This window comes from Mobula birostris, chromosome 5 (genome assembly GCF_030028105.1).
Source record: "Mobula birostris isolate sMobBir1 chromosome 5, sMobBir1.hap1, whole genome shotgun sequence".
NCBI classification, from domain to species: domain Eukaryota; kingdom Metazoa; phylum Chordata; class Chondrichthyes; order Myliobatiformes; family Myliobatidae; genus Mobula; species Mobula birostris.
The window spans coordinates 47,371,157-47,389,079 of NC_092374.1; the positions used below are offsets into that span (position 1 = coordinate 47,371,157).

The following is a 17,923-nucleotide window of genomic DNA, read 5'->3' on the forward strand; positions in this document are numbered from 1 at the left end:
AAATACACCTGTTCAGAGCAACCATACCTCAGTGTACATGCTGTAAGAGGTAATGAAACAGATGAAAATGGGGAAATGGTAATCACAAAGAGGTTTCTGTGGTAATGTTGGAAATAAATGTTTTCTTGTATAAAACAGTGAAATTTCTTTATCAGATTTCAAACAGTCCAGACGCTACCAGCTTTCACTTCAGTGAAGTTGGGGCAACATTCTGTACTGACACCTGCCACTGAGTATTTGTTAAAACTGTCAATGTCTAATTCCTCTTCAGTTTTCCAGTTCACAACTAGCTAATTTATGCTTTTGCAAGATGTGTGCATCCCTGGAAAAGCCATAATTTATTGCCCCTTCCTATTATTCATGAAGCAAGTGATCTTGAGGATCTCAGGGGGCAGTTTGGAGTCAATTACATTGCTGTTGGTCTGGAGTCACATGTAGGCCAGATTAGACAAAAAAGGCATATTTAATTCACTAAAGGACATTACTGAAACGTTTAGGACTTTTTATTGTGTCAGTTGACCATAAGCCGTAGGAACAGAATGGCCCATCGAGCCTGCTCCACCATCTGATCATAGCTGATTTATTTTCCCTCTCAATTCCATTCTCCTGCCTTCTTCCCATAACTTTTGACACCTTTATTAATCAAGAAACTATCAAACTCCATTCTAAATATACCCAACGCCTTGGCTTCCACGATCATCTGTGGCACTGAATTCCATAAATTCACCACCATCTGGCTAAAATTCATCTGTTCTAAAGGGACGTCTTTTGATTCAGAGTCCACGTTCTCTGACCCCGGTCTCTCCCACATCCTCTCCAGGTTCACTCTATCTGGGCCTTTCAATATTTGGGGTTTTCAATTAGATAACCCCCCCTCCCCCATTCTTTTAAACTCCAGTGAGTACAGGTCTAGAGCCATCAAATGCTACTCTTATATTATTCCTTTCATTCCCAGGATTGTTCTCATTATTGATAATATTGGGTTTTTATTCCACATGTATTTACAAAGGACTGAATGTAAATTAGTTACTTGCTGTGGATTTAAATTCCTGTTTCTGGATCATCAGCCAAAGGCTCAGGTTGTTGGAATGATAATGTAACCATTATGCTGCTATTGTTCTAATCCAGCCAGCATACAGTATATTGTTCACTTCAAAATGGCCTTGAGGCTCTGCTGGAGTCACCTGCTTGAACCTCTGGTCTTGGCATTTAGACTCAGAAATGATGAAGGACTGCTGATTTATTTCCAAGTCAGTATATTGTGCACTCAAAGGTGAAGCAGCAAGTGGCGATTACCCCATGCAGTCTTGTCCTTCATAGTGACAGATGCCATGGTTCAGGAGGTGGTCTTGAAGAAGCCAATGCTCTTATCTTAGCAGGACACCTTAATGCTGCCCTGAGTCAAGAGCTGCCTGGACGTTATATATGGTCACTGCCACTCACATAAAACAGAGAACTGTACAGCACATGACAGGCCCTTTGGTCCACAATGTTATGCTGATCTTTTAACCTATTCCAAGATCGAACTATGCTTCCCTTTCACATAACCCTCCATTTTCTTTCATCCATGTGCTTATCAAAGAATCTCATAAACCTCCCTAACTTATCCACCTCTACCACCACCCCATGGCTGTGCTATCCATGAACTTACCCCATTCTGTGTTTTAAAAAAAGTTTCTTCATCATAAAAAAGAAAGTCTTTGGTGCATGTTTAGACTAATTAAGGTTGTGATGAGGTCAGGAGCGAAAAGAGCATGGTAAAACCCAAACTGGGCATCAGTGAGTAGGATAATACTCAATAAATGTGTCTTTAAAACACCTTTCATCATTTTGATGAAGATTGTGCACAGATCATACTGCAGTTTTTGGTGAGCAAGGCAGAAAGGGACAATTGCCTGCAAGGCTGGCTAGATGCCAGTTTCGTATCGGTGGTGAAGCTACCATCTGTCATCCACAGATGATGCCACAATCCCTCAATGGTTGGACAGCAGTGTAGATTGAACTTTTTCCAAAGAGTCATGCTTGCTTGAAGAATGATTACAGCAGTTTGATAGAAAGATTCATATGTACTCTGCATTCCTACCCAGGCAAATCAATGGACACAAAGTGCATCTGACGGAGTTCTAATTGATTTAGATAACTACAGCAATTAACAGTGTTGGTGCCATTGATTAAAGTTAAAGAGCTCCTGTTCCAATGTTAAAAATCTAGTCTGAGTTAGGGAAAGCGTGAATTTGAATTTCCAGGTATTTCTTAAGGCAGCAACAGCTGTAAATCAAAACAAGGAAGCAACACACAAGATATTGGAGGAACTTAGTGAGACAGACAGCATCTGTTGACGTTCAATGTTTCTGGTCAAAACCCTTCACAAATTTATAGAATCATAGAGCAGAACCGCCCATCTAGTCTATGCCAACCTGCTTTTTTGCCCAGCCCCATCTACCTGCACCCGGACCATAGCCCTGCATAATTCTCATCCATGTACCTATCTAAACTTGTCCTAAATGTTACAATCGAACCCATATCCACCACTTCTGCTGACAGCTCATTCCACACTCACAACACCCTTTGAAGTGAGAAGCTCCCCCCTCCAAATCTCTTTAAATATTTTGCTTTTCACCCTTAACCAATGCCTCTAGTTCTAGTTTCATCCTGTCTACCTGTGGCACTACTTTCAAGGAATTATGGGTCTGCATTCCCAGATCCCTTTGCTTGACTGCACACCTTTGTGCTCTATCGGATGGTGTAATCATTGCCTGCCATCTTCAGATTTCGAGTATAGTTGTCCTGGTCATAATAGCAAAGCATGTCCAATATATCATAATTAAATAATTAGTTCACCATACAAACTGTCTTTGAGAAAACAACTCTCTGATGAAGTTGGCCAATCCTTAGATACATGACTGGCTAAGAAATGAGCTGATGCTTAAACAGTATATTTAGTATTTTCCAGGACTTCTATGTATATGAGATTTTCTTCTCAGAGGATGTATAAGACGGAGCTGAGACAGAGAAGATGTAAACTATTGAATCACTTTTCATGTTGTCTAAACCTCACTATTGATAGACTCACAGACTGCAATTCTCCATTAGGGATTCACATTCTCTTCCTCTGCTTGGACATAGCAGTTAGAGCTTTTGCAATGTGTGTTTTGATTTCACCAACAAGTGACAGATGGCAAATCACTACAGAGGTCAGATACACTGGCGAGACACACTTGGAATATTCTGTGCAGATCAGATCCCCACATTTCAGGATGGATGTGAGTGTGCTGAAGAGAATGCAGAGACGATACTGAACTGGATGACTTTAGTTGGGACAGATTGAATAGGCTGGGTTTGTTTTCCCTGGAGTGAAGGAAGCTGAGAGGGTTCCATGACAGAGGTATATAAGATTATAAGAGGAATAGAGAGGGTAAGTAGTGAAAATCTTCTTCCCATGATAGAAATATCATAGGATTAAGGTGAGAGGAGGGATCTTGGGGGTTAAATATTCTATCTAAGGAATTGTGGATTGTGACGAAAGGCCTAGTCAAGGATTGTAAGGACCCAAGTTCCGGAGTATCCGAGACTAGAATCGAAACACGATTTTGAGACTGAGATGAGAACAGGTTTCTTCACTAGATGCTAGTGACAAGGCTAGATGAGAATCCAAATCAGACAGAAAACCTTAATGCAATTGCAGACTGAACCAAAGCTCAGCTGACAATTGAGTCCCCAACCTGGGTTCAGTTGCTCTTTAAATACCCAAAACGTGGCACCAAGACATGACGGCCAATTAGCAGCGCAGGCTAGAACCTTTAAAGGGGACTGCACCAGCTACCCATACTCGGGAGTATTGGAGCATCTAAACCCCAGAGGCTGGCACAGTTGGATGTGTACCCTAACAGTGAATATCTGGAACGTGCTTTAGAAGGAGGCAATAGAAGCAAGCACATTTACTATGTTTAAGCGACAAGTAGTCAGACTCTTAAAGGCATAGGGTGGTAGTATCCTAATGCAGGCAAATAAAGTTAGTGTAGACGGGCAAAAAGGTTGGTAAGGATGTAACAAGCAGAAGGCTCATTTCTGTGCTGTTCAACTCCATGACACCAGGACTTTATATCTGAAACTGCCAATGGCATCTAGTAACATATTACAATATTAATTTATGGTGTTACAGCAACATCTTGAGCCATGGCATTGGTCCTCCTGAAACCAGACACTTTAAATATGCTGTTTTGTAGATGTTAAACATTACTCTTTATTAGAACATATCTTATCTGTATTATTCCGGGTAATCATGAGCTCCTTGTCCTGATATCAGTGGGGGATCCCCTCCAAGTAACTCAGGTCATAAAGTTTAGATCTGTAGTGATCACTGTTTCATGGCCACGGAGCCCTGTATAACTCCACACTGCTCCACATACTGGTGGCAGCAGTCACACTGGGTAATGTCTCGTGAAGACATTCACTCCTGCGTTACTAATACAATGAATAGGAAGCCTTTGAGGTAAAGAAGCATGAAAGAGATGTTAGTGCCTTTATTTTGTGGTTCAGCACCCCAGCTACCTTTCTTCCTTAACCTTAAACAGCCAACAAATATTATCAGGAAAGGCAACCTCGCCCCATACTGGCAGTAATTCATGGTTTTCCATTTACAGGCAAGTTCATGATTGACTTACTGTATATTAGTGATACCAATGCTGTGCAAGTCTTTGGTGCTTTCCAGACTCCTTTGAACACCCTGTTTACACAGAACTTTATCCTAAAATTTGACTTAATTTCAAGGCTTCCACACAAAACAGTTCCCCCAAAATGGGATCTATACTAATTATTCTCCTGGTGATGCAGCATGGCTGTCAGAATGTGTGGAGCTAGACAAGCTGCTAGAAGAGTTAAAAGAAAGAAAATGGCACTCAGCAGAAAGTCACGTATATACTGGGGATACTGCGGGAGTAATCCACTCACCCAACCCAGCCAGAAGCAAAATGTGAAATGCTTTTCTTCAGAAGATATGTCCGCACTGTCATCCACTCCGGATAAAAGCCCAACCTGAGAGTAAAGCTTAGAATCTCAATCCCACAGGCTGCAGGATGACCATTGCCACAAGTTTTTCCACACCAGCATCATTCCATGCTGGATCGAAACATTTCCAGTCACTTGCAGCTTGGTCTTCATTATTGAACTGAAGCTCTCTTTTCAGAGAAAGCATATTCTCAGTTTAAAAAACGCAAACAATATTCTCAGGATATTCTCAGTTGTTGGAAAGCATCAGGGAGGGTGAGCAGAAAGCATTGGGTCATTGAAGGTTTACACATGAGGCAGGGTGCCATTGACAGCACACACTGTACTGTCTGGGCTCACACGTCATCAGAGCTGCTACTGATGCACTCACATTTCAGTGGCCACTTCTTTTGTTAATTTGGAAGGTTAACCTATCAACCGTCCGAATGACTGGATTCACAAGTGTGCCGAGAATCATTCTAGAGTTATGGAACACTACAGCACAGAAACAGGCTCTTCAGCCCTTCTGTTCCGTGCTGAACTATTAATCTGTCTAGTCCCATTGACCTGCATCCAGAACATAAGCCTCCATACACCTCCATCCTCATTTTTATACCTGCTACGTTTACCTCCTTCTTCTTCTTAACCAGGGCCTCAACATCTCTTGAAAACCAAGGGTCCCTAAACCTACTAGCATTGCCTTTTATTCTGACAGACTCTATACTCTCAAAATTTGACTCTTGAAGGCCTTCTGCTTACCAAGTACACCTTTGTGAAAAACAAACTACCCTAATCCACACATGCCAGATCCTTTCTGATACCATCAAAATTTGATTTTCTCCAATTCAGAATCTTAACCTGAGGACCAGACCTATCCTTCTACATAATTATATTGAAACTAATGGCATTATGATCACTAGATGCAAAGTGTTCCCCTCACAAAACTTTTTTCACTAGCCCTGTCTCATTCCCTAAGAGGAGATTTAGTATCACACTCCCTCCAGTTAAGATCACTATGCACTGATTAAGGAAACTTTTCTGAACACATATGACAAACTCTATCCCATCCAGCCCTTTACAGTATGGGAGTCCCAGTCAATATGAGGAAAGTTAAAATCATGTACTATCACAACCTTATGTTTCTTGCAAACATTCTGCAATCTCTCCACAAATTTGCTACTCTAAAGTGGTCCCACAATCAATGGATCAGATCTAAGCTCCACATTCAGCCGTGAATGGTGGTGGACAATCAAACAACTCACTGGAGGAGAAGGCTCCACAAATATCCCCATCCTCAATGAGAGAGGAGCCCAGCACACCTGGGCAAAAACTAAGGCTGAGGCACTTGCAACAATCTTCAGTCAGAAGTGCTGAGTAGATGATCCAGCTCAGCCTCCTCCAGGAGTCCCCAGCATCCCAGATGTCAGTATGCTGCCAATCCGATTCATTCCATGTGATGTCAAAAAACGGCTGAAAGCACTGGATACCGCGAAGGCTATGGGCCCAGACAAAATCTCGGTAATAGTTCTGAAGACTTGTGCTCCAGAACTTGCCACACCACTAGCCAATCTGTTCCAGTACAGCTACAACATCGGCATCTACCCAGCAATGTGGAAAATTGCCCAGGTATGTCCTGTACACAAGAAACAGGCCAAGTCCAACCCAGCCAATTACTGTCCTATCAGCCTACTCTCAATCATCAGTAAAAGTAATGGAAGGGTCATCAACAGAGCTATCATGCAGCACCTACTCAGCAATAACCTGCTTACGGATGCCCAGTTTGGGTTCTGTCAAGGCCACTCAGCTCCTGACCTCATCACCGTCTTGGACCAAACATGGACTAAAGAGCTAAGTACCAGAGGTCAGGTGAGAGTAATAGCCCTCGACATCAAGGCAGCATTTAACTGAGTATGGCATCAAGTTGCCCTAGCTAAAATGGAGTCAATGGGAATTAGGGGGAAAACACTTCGCTGGTTGGAATCATACCTGACACAAAGGATGAAGGTTGTGGTGGTTGGAGGTCAATCATCTCATCCTCAGGACTTCACTGCTGGAGTTCCTCATGGAAGTGTCCTAGGACCAACCATCTTCAGCTGCTTCATCAATGACTGTCCTTCTGTCATAAGGTCAGATAGGGATGTCACAGATGACTGCACAATGTTCTGCACCATTCATGACTCCTCAGATTGTGAAGCAGTTCACGCCCAAATGCAGCAGGACCTGGACAATATCCAGGCTTGGGCTGACAGTGGCAAGTGACATTCAAGCCACCCAAGTGCCAGGCAATGACCATCTCCAACAAGAGAGGCTCTAACCATTGTCCCTTGACATTCAGTGACATCATCACCACTGAATCTGCTACTATCAACATCCTGGGGGTTATCATTGACAGAAATCTGAACTGGTCTAGCCATATAAACATTGTAGCTACCAGAGCTAGGAAACCTGCGGTGTGTAAGTCACTTCCTGACTCCCCAAAGCCTGCCCGCCATCTACAAGGCTCAGGTCAGGATTGTAATGGAATACTCACCACTCGCCTGGATGAGTGCAGCTCAATCAACACTCAAGAAGCTTGACACCATCCAGTACAAGTCAGCCCACTTGATTGGTACCCTTTCCACAAATATCCAATCCTCCATCATTGATGAACAGTTGCAGCAGTGTGTCCTATCTACAAGATGCACTGCAACAACACACCAAAGTTCCTAAGGCAGCACCTTCCAGACCCACGACTACTACCATCTAGAAGGACGAGAACAACAGATACCTGGGAACATCACCACTTGGAAATCCCCCTCCAAGTCACTCACCATCCTGACTTGTAAACATATCATTGCTCTTCCATTGTCGCTGGGTCAAAATCATGGAATTCCCTCCCTACCAGCACTGTTGGAGTACTTACACCCCAGGGACTGCAGCAGTTCAAGAAGGCAGCGATCATCACCTTCTCAAGGCCAGCTACGGATGGGCAATAAATGCTTAGCTGGCAACGCCCACATCCCAAAAATGAATAAATTTTTCAAAACTTGCTGACAATTGGGTGGTCTATGATACAATCCCATTAACGTGGTCATCCCTTTCTTTTTCCTCAGTTCCACCCATATTGCCTCAGTAGATGAGTTCTCCAGTCTGTCCTGTCTGAGCACTGTCGTGAAGTTTTGCGTGGGAGATGTGGCTGCCATGACTGAGCGTTTTGGTATTGTGAAGTATGGTTGTGTGTCATGCAGCACTAGGTAGTACTGGAGGATGAACCCTACTGGATGGACATTTCAAATGGTTGAGTTTTGGGATATGGCACTGTGCAGTGGCTGAGCCTAACAAAGTTATTGGTAGTATATGCCACTTAAAGAATCATTAACTAATCTTGGTTAACACGCAGTCACTGAATGTTCTATGGTACTAAAACTAGAGGATCAGGCAGCACCCCTGTTGATGTGCTGAATTCCCCTCTGCTCTAATCCCTCCGTACAGTTTCATATTGATTATCTCTGAACCACTACAGATCATTCTCTTCCTACTCAATAAAAACCCCACAGGAAGCAAACATTTTTTTAAAATTGGAACACCATAGCACAATATTGTGTTGACCTTTTAGCTTACCGTGAGATCAATCTAACCCTTCCCTCCTACATAGCCTTCCACTTTCCTATCATCCATGTACCTATCCAAGAAATCTTAATAGAACATAGAATATTTTGTTGTAGAAAATTCACACAGCAGCATATTATATCCATGTATACCAAAACTGACCATTTTTTTTGTGTGCCATACTCTGCCAGAGCCTCGGCAACCACTTTTTCAAGTGGTTGTCTTGGCAGAAAGATTCTGTGAGTGGTCCCTCACGTCCTGCTCACAGCGCATTTGTTTTTTTTTTACGAGGCCGAGTTGCGAGCTCGACACACAATCTGGCACAGGTGGAAAGCGTGCCTGGGAGCGGCCCGACTGGATTCGAACTCGGGAACCTTCGCTCCGAAGTCCGGTGCTGATGTCACTGTGCCACCAGCCGGTGAAAAAACAATACAGGAAGCAAACAATTTTTTTTAAATTAGAACACTATAGCACAGTACAGGACCTCTGGCTCACAATATTGTGCTGACCGTAGTCAATTACTTTTGAGCAAAGCTGTTTTCGCAGGGCACCTATAGCCAGCTTGCGGTCAATAAAGAGCCATAGATGAGGAAGCAGTTAATTCCATGAATTGGGGACTTTATTATTGACCTACAGTATTTTCAAGAACAAGACATGCTTGTCAATTAATGCCTTGCACAAAATGATCCAAATGAATTGAGACTTATATAAATCAAGTTCTAACCAAGTATTCAAGCATTATCACGAGGTATACCTCAGGGGTGTGTGGTTAGCCCACTGCTTTACTCCCTATATACCGATGACTGTGTGGTTAGGCATAACTCAAATACCATAAGACCATAAGACAAAGGAGCAGAAGTAGGCCATTTGGCCCATCGAGTCTGCTCCGCCATTTTATCATCAGCTGATCCATTTTATCCTATTTAGTCCCACTGCTCCGCCTTCTCACCATAACCTTTGATGCCCTGGCTACTCAGATACTTATCAATCTCTGCCTTAAATACACCCAATGACTTGGCCTCCACCGCTGCCCGTGGCAACAAATTCCATAGATTCACCACCCTCTGACTAAAAAAATTTCTTCGCATTTCTGTTCTGAAAGGGCGCCCTTCAATCCTGAAGTCATGCCCTCTCGTACTAGACGCCCCCACCATGGGAAACAACTTTGCCACATCCATTCTGTCCGTGCCTTTTAACATTCAAAATGTTTCTATGAGGTCTCCCCTCATTCTTCTAAACTCCAAGGAATACAGTCCAAGAGCGGACAAACGTTCCTCATATGTTAACCCTCTCATTCCCAGAATCATTCTAGTGAATCTTCTCTGTACCCTCTGAAACGTCAGCACATCCTTTCTTAAATAAGGAGCCCAAAACTGCCAACAGTACTCCAAGTGAGGTCTCACCAGCGCCTTATAGAGCCTCAACATCACATCCCTGCTCCTATTCTCTGTTCCTCTAGAAATGAATGCCAACATTGCATTTGCCTTCTTCACTACTGACTCAACCTGAAGGTTAACTTTAAGGGAATCCTGTACGAGGACTCCCAAGTCCCGTTGCATCTCAGAACTTTGAATTCTTTCCCCATTTAAATAATAGTCTGCCCGTTTATTTTTTCTGCCAAAGTGCATAACCATACACTTTCCAACATTGTACTTCATTTGCCACTTCTCTGCCCATTCTTCTAATCTATCCAAGTCTCTCTGCAGACTCTCCATTTCCTCAGCACTACCGGCCCCTCCACCTATCTTCGTATCGTCAGCAAACTTAGCCACAAAGCCATCTGTTCCATAATCCAAATCGTTGATGTACAATGTAAAAAGAAGCGGCCCCCACACGGACCCCTGTGGAACACCACTGGTAACCGGCAGCCAACCAGAATAGGATCCCTTTATTCCCACTCTCTGTTTCCTGCCAATCAGCCAACGCTCTATCCACGTATGTAACTTTCCTGTAATTCCATGGGCTCTTATCTTGTTAAGTAGCTTCATGTGTGGCACCTTGTCAAAGGCCTTCTGAAAATCCAAACATACAACATCCACTGCATCTCCCTTGTCTAGCCTACTGGTAATTTCCTCAAAAAATTGTAATAGGTTTGTCAGGCAGGATTTTCCTTTAAGGAATCCATGCTGAGTTCTGCCTATCTTGTCATATGCCTCCAGGTACTCTGTAACCTCATCCTTGACAATCGACTCCAACAACTTCCCAACCACTGACGTCAAGCTAACAGGTCTATAATTTCCTTTTTGCTTCCTTGCCCCCTTCTTAAATAGCGGAGTGACGTTTGCAATCTTCCAGTCCTCCGGAACCATGCCAGAATCTATCGACTTTTAAAAGATCATCACTAATGCCTCCGCAATCTCCACAGCTACTTCCTTCAGAACACCATCTATAAATTTATAGTATTTTTAAATATGCAGTATTTCTGCTATTTGCACTTTTTAATCTATTCAATATACATATACTGTAATTGATGTACTTATTTATTTATTATCATTTTTTTCCTCTTCTATATTATGTATTGCATTAAACTGCTGCTGCTAAGTTAACAAATTTCACGTGAACCTGATCCTGATTCTGATTCCAATATAAATAGCTTGTGAGTAATTACAAACGCTGACATACATAGGTATAGACAGGCTAAATGTAAGCAAGCTTTTTACACTGAAGTTGAGTGGGACTACAACTAGAGGTCATGGGTTAAAGGTGAAATGTGAAAAGTTTAAGGGGAACTTGAGGAGAAGCGTCCTCACTCAGCTTCAGAATGAGCTGCCAGTGGAAATGGAGCATGCAAACTCGACTTCAATGTTTAAGAGAAGTTTGGATAAGTAAGTGGATAGCAGGAGTACGGAGGGCTATGGTCCCAGTGCTGGTCAATGGGACTAGGCAGCTTAAATGGTTCGGCATGGACTAAATGGGCTGAAGGGCCTGTTTCTGTGCTGTACTTTTCTATGACTCTATGATATTCCTAAACTTCCCGCCTCCAGTGAGCAAAAGGTGTTATCTTATCTAAACCGATAGTTTGTGAATCATAGGTTGTACTGGATTTTGTCATTGAACAGCTAACAGGAAATGGCAGTCAATGTTTGCGCAAAGGGACTTGGCTTCTGAACACCATTTGTGTTTTAATTTTCAAACCTTTCACTCTTCCTTAATTCCAGATTCATTGTATATCATTTGACATGCTTCTCAATAACTTTAATACCATTAGATTATCAGCAGAAAGCAAATGATAATGTGCTAAATTACTACAGGGCACAGAACATTTGGATCCATCTTCTTTGTTGGCTAATTAATGATTCTATTTATTCAAAAACCATTAATCAACAGCACATTCATACATAATTTTCATTGAATTAAGTGGTCAATGGGGATCAGCGTTTGTTCAGGATCAGTATCCTGAACAAAAATGTTTGTAGTTGTTGGGGGTTGATTATTCCACCTTGAGGAGTGCAGTTTAAATAAGTTGATTCTAGGGGTCAGGGAGATGTCTTATAATAAAGGGATTAAGATTGACCTATGCTCACTATAGTTTAGAGGAACACAAAGTTATTTCATTGAATCTAGACCAAGGAGCAAGTCCCAAGTTGAAGTGTTAACTATTAAGGACTGAGCTGAGGTTGTAAGTCTTCAGAATTCTTCGAGGGTTATAAGACTTCAGAATTCTTAACCTCAGAAGGCTAAAGGTGCTGAGTGTACTCAAGGTTTAGAATAATAGATTTTGAATATACAGGGAGTCAGTCTTAGTGCGCATGCGCCGGTCATGCATGCAGCCTAGTACAGCCGTTCCGATCTATTCTTACTTTCTTCTTCTTACTTTTTAATTTACGTTATTTTTTGTATTTTTTTTCTCACGGTAACACGTCGAAGCTGCACCCTCTCTAACATGCTGGCAGAGAGAGTTTTATTTGGGTTTTCTTTAGCGCTGGTAATGGTTACATCCCGACCCTTGGGACAGAAGCAAGGGCGCATTGTGTATTCCACAGGCCAGCAAATACCGGCCGGCTTAGCAAGCAGAGCGGCGAACACCCCTGCTGAAATCCGGAGTAAAACACACAGAGGATGCAGAGGGGGATCACAAAGCCGAGGAAAGAGGACCGGGTCAAGACAACAGAGATTTTTGGAGAAGAGGAGTTCGGTGGGTAATACTGTTCCAGCTGACCAGAAGTGCACTGAGAGCGGTAAGCGTAAAGGAGTTGGGTGCTTACTGATCTGGTTAACAACGGATGGTGCAATCCGGGGCATATTATGATCGAGGAACGTGTTTGCAGACTGGATATTGAACTTTTTACTGTTGGACATCGGCCACATTCCACCGTGATACAACACTTGGCAGCACGGGAGGTCGTTCCTGCCTGTGGCCATCGAACGTGCAGCTCCTCCCCTGGAGGGTCAGACACCCTGAGCCAATAGACTGGTCCTGGACTTATTTTCCATCTGGCATAGTTTGCATTTTGTTGTTTGATTGTTGGGGTTTTTTTGTATTGCTATATTTACGCTCTATTCTTGGTTGGTGCGGCTGTAACGAAACCAAATTTCCCTTGGGATTAATAAAGTATATCTATCTATCTATCTATATTACAGGGATCTGCCAAAAAGCTGACCTGATGCAAAGGTTTAAGTCATGATCATTACTAAATGTTTATTGTGGAGGAACTTTTCTTCTTCAGAACAAAAATAAAAATAGAATGGCCTTTTTGATAAAGAATAGTTTGTTTTAATTGAGCATGTTTTTTAGTAAAGAAGAAAGAAGAAAGTGATAAAATATTGATAGAAACTTGGATTTTCCCCTTTGAAGTACCTTGTGACCAGGAGAGTGTCCCCTTTGCAGTCAAGAGGACAATAACAATATTGTGGCAGAGAAGTACCGTAGTCCCGTGACTGTGAAGTTCCTATTAATTATAGAGAAATGCTATTGTACTGTGGGTAAATATTTCTGTTCTTTCCAAGTTCACATATGACTTCCTATAAGTATGAAGTGGGTTTCTTTTCTTGTCTCTTCACCGGCTGTTATCAACTATTGCACTATCCAAAAGCAAATAGTGTTCATTGTATGTGGAGAGCCTTCAGCGGCAGAAAAAAAGGCATGAAAAAATGTTTTCCCGTTGTGTGGTGACCCAATTCACCCATCGAGTTTTGCATCCTCAGTCACAGCATTCTCCATTTTGCGCAAAATCCTGCTCACTGTACAGAGGGCTGACCTACAGGAAAATAATGAAGAATGAAGAATCAGATGCCAGTAATTTGAAATCTACCAATCACCTCAGCTCTGGGTCTGGAAGCTGAAGCATATTGTGCTACGTGCCAACAGATCATTGCACTGATGTCTATCCGGTTGAGAGATGGCCTGGTTAGCAAGGTAAGCCCACTGATGTTCCCCCTCATGTGGGCATCATCACCCCCCACCATGGGTTCTGAAGCAGTGTGCTCACCTGTGCACCAGAACCAGCCATACCAGACTGCTCCTTCAATTGACCATGGACTGAAGATACGCCATCAAATCTGAGGCATGAAGTGACCTGGGAGTCCTTGTGCAGGATTCTCTAAGGGTTAAGTTGCAGGTTGAGCCTGTGGTGAGGAAGGCAATTATGATGTTAACTTTCATTTCAAGAAGACTAGAATATGAAAGCGAGGATACAATGTTGAGGCTTTATAAAGTACGGTGTGGCCTCACAGAGTATTGTGAGCAGCTTTGGGCCCCTTACCTTAGAAAGGATGTGCTGACACTAGAGAGGGTAAAAAGCAGGGTCATAAAAATGATTCCAGGATTGAGCAGCTTGTCATATGAAGGGTGTTTGATGGCTCTGGATCTGTATTCATTGGAATTTAGAAGAATGAGGGGAGACCAAATAAAAAGCTATCAAATGCTGAAAGGTCTCAATACAGTGAAAGTGGAGAGGATGTTTCCTACAGTGGGAGAGTCTAGGACCAGGGACACACCCTCAGAATAGAGGGATGTCCTTTTAGAACTGAGATGAGGAGGAATTTCTTTAGCCAGAGAGTGGTGAATCTGTGGAATTTGTTGCCACAGGTGGCTGTGGAGGCCAAGTCTTTACGTATATTTAAGGCAGAGGTTGATAGATTCTTGATTGGTCAGGGATACAGAGAAAAATAAGGAGATTGGGACTGAGAGGGAAATGGATCAGCCATGATGAAATGGTGGAACAGACTCAATGGGCCAAATAGCCTAATCCTGCTCCTATATCTTATGTTCTTTTCAAGGGCATCTGCGTGGACTCACAGAAAGCCAGACTTCAGCCACATCCATTGATACTACACAGCAGTGTTAGGATTTTGAAATCCTACAGAAAATACTTCAACATAGGAAAAGTCATGGCGTGTATATTTTCGCTTAAAAGAGGCATGCTGGCACAGCTAACAGAGGTATCACAGACCTAAGTTCAATTCTGACCTCGGTTTCTATATGTACATAGCTTTCACATTCTCTCTGCGAATACACACTTCCTCTAGATTTGCCATTTCCCTCCTACATTTCAAAAATGTTCGAGTTGGTGAGGTAAATTGCCCCGAGTATGTGGGTAGGTGATAAAGTCCGGGGTGGGGGGGGTGGGGGGTGTTGATGGGAACATGCAGAATGTTCCCTATGACTCAAATTATGATTTTTTGATTGCCGTATTTTCTTCCATTCTAAGTGATGTGTTAAACACATTCACACTGTTAGTCTGCCTCCTCTCTTAGGGGAGGAAACACCACTTATTATGTGGAGAGACTGGTGTAGTAGCTGGCTGGTACTGCTGCAAACCCCACCAAACATCAGCTGGGAAGATTGCAAGGTTGTCAACAGCGCCATCACAGTGGCACCAATGGAATAGTTTAAAAATGAGGGGTAAGCCATTTAGAATGGAGTTGAGGAAAAACTTTTTCACCCAGGAAGTTGTGGATCTGTGAAACGCTGTGCCTCAGAAGACAGTGGAGGCCAATTCTCTGGATGCTTTCAAGAAAGAGTTAGATAGAGCTCTTAAAGATAGTGGAGTCAAGGGATATGGGGAGAAGGCAGGAACAGGGTACTGATTATGGATGATCAGCCATGATCACAATGAATGGCAGTGCTGGCTCGAAGGGCCGAATGGCCTACTCCTGCACCTGTTGTCTATTGTCTATTGAATAAGCATCTCAGCAGATTACTGCTGAGAGCAATCACTCTTTTCGTTTACAAAAAATACAGAAAATACAGGAAATCAAAGCGCGTGGAGCACTCTGCTCTGCACAAATAAAGGAAGGAGGTGGAGAAAGTAGAGAGTTTCAAGTTCCTCGGCGTTCACATCTCGGCTGACCTCATCTGGACTGCCCATATCTCTTATCAGGTGGGGAAGGCCCAAAAGAGGCTCTACTTCCTAAGGAAGCTAAAGCATGCTCTCCTCCCTCATCACCTGCTGATCAACTTCTATCGGACAACCATAGAGAGCCTCCTGACGTATTGCTGTGCAGTGTGGTTTGCCAGCTGCACAGAACAGAACAGGAAGGACTTGCAGCAGGTGGTGAGGGTAGCAGAGCGGGTTACTGGCACAACATTACCCTCCCTCAGAGACATTTATACTGGCAGACTTCAAAAGAAGACTACTTGTATTTCAAAGGATCCCACTGATCCTGGACATCACCTGTTTTCCCCTCTACCTTGTGGGAAGAGATACAGAGCATTAAGGACGAAAACAAAGAGACTCCTTAACAGTTTCTACCCACAAGCAGTGAAATGTATAACACCCCCTTCCCTTCTCCTGCCCCCCTCCTAAGACGGCGGCAGCTAAATGCATCACACTTCCAGGAATGGCAGGTGTGCAATAGTCCTACCCCCCCTCCCCCATCCATATATTATTAATTTTGGATTGCACTCCTGAGGTTTTAGAGTTTATTTTGTGTATATATTCTTTGTCATGCTGCAAAACGTTGAGCTGCTAAACTGTGTTTCATTGCTCCACAACAATGACAATAAAGATATTCTATTCTACTCTGCAGATGCTGGAGTCAAAGCAACACTCACAACACGCTGGAGGAACTCAGCAGGTCGGGCAGCATCCGTGGAAATGATCAGTCAACGTTTCAGGCCGGAACCCTACATCAGGACTGAAGAGGGAAGGGGCAGAGGCCCTATAAAGAAGGTGGGGGGAGGGTGGGAAGGAGAAGGCTGGTAGGTTCCAGGTGAAAAACCAGTAAGGGGAAAGATAAAGGGGTGGAGGAGGGGAAGCCGGGAGGTGATAGGCAGGAAAGGTGAAGAAGGAATAGGGGAAAGCACAATGGGTAGTAGAAGGAGGCGGAACCATGAGGGAGGCGATGGGCAGCTGAGGGAGGGGGCAGAGTGAAACTGGGATAGGGAAAGGGAGGGGGAGGGAATTACCGGAAGTTAGAGAATTCAATGTTCATACCAAGGGGCTGGAGACTACCTAGACGGTACATGAGGTGTTGCTCCTCCAACCTGAGTTTAACCTCATCATGGCAGTAGAGGAGGCCATGTATGGACATAACTGAATGGGAATGTGAAGCAGAGTTGAAGTGGGTGGCTACCGGGAGATCCTGTCTGTTGTGGCGGATGGAGCGGAGGTGCTCGACGAAGCGGTCCCCCAATCTGCATCCGGTTTCACCGATGTAGAGGAGGACATACCGGGAGCACCGGATGCAATAGATGACCCCAACAGATTCACAAGTGAGGTGTAGTGGGCTAAGCACACATCCCTGAGGTCCATCAGTGTTGATTATTAGTAAGCTGGAGATGTTATTTCCAATCTGCACAGACTGAGGCCTTCTGATTAGGAATTCGATGATCCAGTTGCAGAGGGAGGTACAGAGGCCCAGGTTTTAGGGCTTTTTGATCAGACTGCATGAATTATTGTCTTAAACATTGAGCATGTAGTCAATAAACAGCATCCTGACAAAGGTATTTGTATTGTCCAGCTGATCCAAGACGCATGAAGAGCCAATGAGTTAGCATCCACCGTAGGCCTATTGCAGCAATAGGCAAGTTGCAGTAGGTCCAGGTCCTTGTTGAGACAGGTGTTAATTCTAGCCATAACCAACCACCCAAAGCACTTCATTACCATACTACAACAAAATTGAATAATTAGCTCCAAGTCTTTCTCTGTGAGCTTTAAGAAAAGCTTGTAATTTGCACCAGAAAAAAACGTTAAGTCATGCTGAAAATGGAGAACATGTGTAGGGCATGACTAGGACCAGAAAAGGCCAGCTGTGTAAGTTTAGTTACTTATGGAAGTGTCCTGACCAGTTTCCTGATTGGTAGAATTTCCCCTAAAATGATCGCTTATACATTCTACTTCTGGTAAAAACATCTTTACACACATTCTGTGCATGTACAATTTGGAGATGGATGCAAAATTTATCT

General features: G+C 43.3%; 2 long non-coding RNA genes across 4 annotated transcripts in view; one reads left to right on the forward strand and one right to left on the reverse strand.

Annotated features, from left to right (window-relative positions):
- The window catches only part of LOC140197247 (uncharacterized), a 57,262-nt gene extending 40,606 nt beyond the window's left edge, over positions 1 to 16,656 (forward strand). The window contains exons 2-3 of the long non-coding RNA XR_011885892.1: positions 14,794 to 14,955; positions 16,546 to 16,656. This is a non-coding gene — a long non-coding RNA (uncharacterized lncRNA). The remainder of the gene's footprint in view (positions 1 to 14,793; positions 14,956 to 16,545) is intronic.
- Positions 1 to 17,923, reverse strand: part of LOC140197246 (uncharacterized) — a 163,571-nt gene that overhangs the window by 131,118 nt on the left and 14,530 nt on the right. Inside the window, exon 5 of one of the 3 annotated variants that reach the window (XR_011885889.1) lies at positions 13,226 to 13,772. The exons of 1 other annotated variant lie outside the window; for it this stretch is intronic. This is a non-coding gene — a long non-coding RNA (uncharacterized lncRNA). Of the gene's footprint in view, positions 1 to 13,225; positions 13,773 to 14,038; positions 14,140 to 17,923 lie in introns of those variants that run through there. One more of the 3 variants, XR_011885890.1, reaches the window with a different exon arrangement.